At 40.9% G+C, this 3,624-nt stretch overlaps 1 long non-coding RNA gene across 1 annotated transcript; it reads left to right on the plus strand.

Moving 5' to 3' along the window:
• The first annotated feature begins 9 nt into the window (after positions 1-9).
• LOC119346882 lies at positions 10-1,696 on the plus strand. The gene is made up of 2 exons (XR_005167982.1): positions 10-172; positions 258-1,696. It is a non-coding gene; the product is annotated as an uncharacterized LOC119346882 (long non-coding RNA).
• The last annotated feature ends 1,928 nt before the right edge of the window (positions 1,697-3,624 follow it).

The following is a 3,624-nucleotide window of genomic DNA, read 5'->3' on the forward strand; positions in this document are numbered from 1 at the left end:
GAGCTTGACGAGCTTGGAAATGGGCTCTGCGATTCCGGCAAGCCATTTCTCTGGGTCGTGAGATCCAGCGAGGTAGAAAAGATATCTGAAGAACTCCATGACAGATGCAAGGAAAATGGATTACTTGTGCCTTGGTGTCCCCAGCTTGATGTCCTGGCGCATAAAGCCATAGGTATGAAAATGGGGAGTTTCTTTATATACATGTGTGTAAATAAATATCCATTTCTTGAGGGACTAATTTGCCTTTTACCTTGCAGGTTGTTTCTTGACACACTGCGGATGGAACTCAACGACAGAAGCAATTGTTGCCGGTGTGCCAATGGTGGCAATGCCAAGGTCGGCTGACCAGCCAACCACGGCAAAGTATGTGGAGAGTGCATGGGGGATCGGCGTGCGGATGCGGGCAGAGGTGAAATGCTTGGTGAGGAGGGAGGAGGTGAAGAGATGCATCCGGAAGGTGATGGATGGGAAGGGAAAGGATGAGTACCGCAGCAATGCGACAAAGTGGATGAAGATGGCCAAAGAGGCAATGCAGGAAGGAGGGAGTTCGGATAAAAACATTGCTGAATTTGCATCCAAGTATTTATCGACATAAATTTAGGCCTAATTATCCTTGCCACCCCATGGTTATATTGCGATTCATTGCATATTTCGTATGCACGTTTTGATTAAAGATTATTCTTCCTCTTCACTTTAGTATCACTCATTATGCTTTCAATCCTTTTGATGCTACATTATGAGTTATTAAAAACATTAATTTATAAATAAATGTATAAATCCACACATTTCAACTAGAAAAGATGATTTGTATTCTCCGACTCTGCTAGACTATATTCTAGATTATGGTATTATAGTTTGTAATCTTGTTAGGAAATTTCATTTTGTAATTCAGTTTACCTCGTGTTTCAAGTGTTCTTTTAGTAAATTTAATGTAACATCTTTTTTAGGGTCCCCGCAGAGAAACCATCTTTTTTAGGGGATTTAATGTGACATCTAATATGATCATTTATTCACAGTTAAATACCTATAATTATAATAAAAATATTTTTTAAATGTGTTTAATTATAATTTAAGTTAACCTCAAAATATTTCTAAATTTCAAGTTAATTTCAATTATAGTTCTTTATACTTTGTAAAATACAAAATTAATTATATAAAATTCAGTTTTATAATGTCAAAAAATAGCTTCAAGGATTTAAAGAAATCACTCGAAAAATATATTAAAAAATGTCTTTATAGGCCTACCTAGTTTTTTTTAAACCTGATTTGGATTAGATTGTTTCCAGAGAATAAAACCATTATTAACGATTGTATGGCCCGACTATTGTACTAAATTTTGCTCATATTACACTTTATTTAGACAAATATGTTTTGCATCTCGAGGTTACTGACTTTCTGTGTTATTGCAGCCAACCGGGGATTATATAACCAGAAAAATAAAATTCCTGAAAAGGGGACACCCATGACCTCAACATCATATATATAGTGATGCACACACTCATCTCTACTAAACAAAACAAAGTCCAGACACTCAACATGTTTGGAAAAAAATGAAAGAGGAAAAAAGACCACAGCCGGTTGAAGAAAGAAGATTACATAACCTAGTCACATCACCGATTAACGAGGAATGAATTACAAATGTGTCATGTCTCCCTTGTAGTATTTGTTAGACATGGCAATATTGAGACTTGGCTTTTGGGTTGTTGTTGTTGCGGGATTGGAGGAACTGCATCTCACGCTCACCTCACTGACCACTCGAGCTGGTAATATCGTTGTCCACATCATGCGCGCGTGTTTGCGAGTAATTGTCTGATTGACAGTTTGCTCCGTCTTTGTCCTCGGAAGAGTGATGTGGACGGCGTGGTATGTATGTATGTATGTATGGTCGAAAATGCATCCGCCGCACCTGACCTGACCTTCCTCGTGGCTTCCACTCGGCCGCAAAACCAAGCCGAGCTAGTCAAGTGGCTCCTTCTGTTTATAATTCTTCTAGCGTGTAAGGATGCTTCTATTGCCAAGTATTTTCCTCGCGCTAAGAGAAATAAAATCATAAAGAATTATAAACAACTTGAGCATGAACATGTTGCACAATCTTGAGATAGAATGGAATCAATTATGAGAAATAGCCTCATTCATGGTTTAAGCTTATGAATGATAATTTTTTTATGCGGGATTAAAATTTGTTTCTAGAAATCTTCTAGACTCCGCCGCAGGTTATACTTTTATGGAAATCACATTTGGAGAAGCTATACAATTTTTTGATAATATTATGACAAATAATTCTCGGTGTGACTAGTAAAATATTCCTTGCTACTTGAATTGCCGATTAGCAGCGTTGTCCGCATGGACACGCAACTAGTGCTTCACCAGTTAGCAGTGCTTCTAGGGGGAAATACACTTTGGTTCCTGATTGTATATGCACCCTATATGGGGATTTCTTTTTAATATTTTAATAAAAAGTCAAAAGAGGTAAGAACTATTTTGACAAAATACTTGACTTACTTTTGCACTAGTATATAAATCTCGACGAAAAAAACAAAAGTTGACCGCACAACAAAAGGGACAAAATTTATTTGCTATTATAGGTCACTATTCACACTATTTTAGCGAAAAATTTGTCTTTTTTGAAAAGAAGTCAAAGGGATATTTTTCTTATGGATTTTATTTCTCACGAGTACAATAGAAGGTCAAGTTTATTTCAAAAATATTTTTAGGAATTTTTGACTTTTTATTGAATTACTAAAAAAAATCCACATAGGATGCATATGTCCCCATAGATCAAAAATTCCCCTCCTGCTTCTAGGCATAAACGCTGCTAAAGTATTCTACATATACTAAACCTGGCTAGGTTTAGTTTTTCTAGTTTTTTTCACTTTTACTACGGTAAAAAATTGACCAACTGCTGCCTGACACGTGTAATACTTGGGGACATGGTCGTGTACCTTCCTGGGTGTGTGGAGCAGCGGCCAATTAGGAGCTAAAAAATTTAGGTTGGATACACATCGCTGGCAGTTGCCAAGATCAGGTTGGATTCGATTTCTATTTTTTTCCGTCTGATGCCACGTACTTCAGCCTTCCGTCTCTGTCGCCTGCAGCTTCTCGAGTCCTCCGGTTGGTGGTCGCCGCTTCGATTCTGCTTTCTGGACTTCTCTCTGCCGCCTCTGCTGGTCGTTTCTGATTTGGTTTCCTCATTGCTGCTGTCTCCTATAAATACTGGTGGGCGTCCGACCCTCAATCCTGCTCGCTGCTGCCTGCCTTCTTCTTCCTCCAATCAGTGCTAGCGTGGCGATGGTTCCGCCGCCGTCGGGGCCGCCACCAAGGGCCTGTACCGGGCAGGAGCTGCGTCGAGTCTGATGTCGCTGCTGCTCTGGGGAGCGAGATCCTGCATCGCCGTCGCCACCCTACCAGGCTTACTCCGGTCTGCCTCTCGTCGTTCGAGCAAAAGTGGTGCCAGGGCCGTCGTCGGGTATCTAAGGCGAAGGAGCTGCAGGCACCACCACGGATGAGCCGGCTGCACGGTTCTAGATGCTCCATCGAGAAAAGCCATCGCCGGGGAGCTGCTTTGCCTGCCGTCTCACGCCCTGGCCCTGGCATCCTGCACGACGGCGGGTCGACCACGACGCT

The sequence above is a fragment of the Triticum dicoccoides genome, unplaced genomic scaffold, assembly GCF_002162155.2.
Source record: "Triticum dicoccoides isolate Atlit2015 ecotype Zavitan unplaced genomic scaffold, WEW_v2.0 scaffold53847, whole genome shotgun sequence".
In the NCBI taxonomy this organism is placed as follows: Eukaryota; Viridiplantae; Streptophyta; class Magnoliopsida; order Poales; family Poaceae; genus Triticum; species Triticum dicoccoides.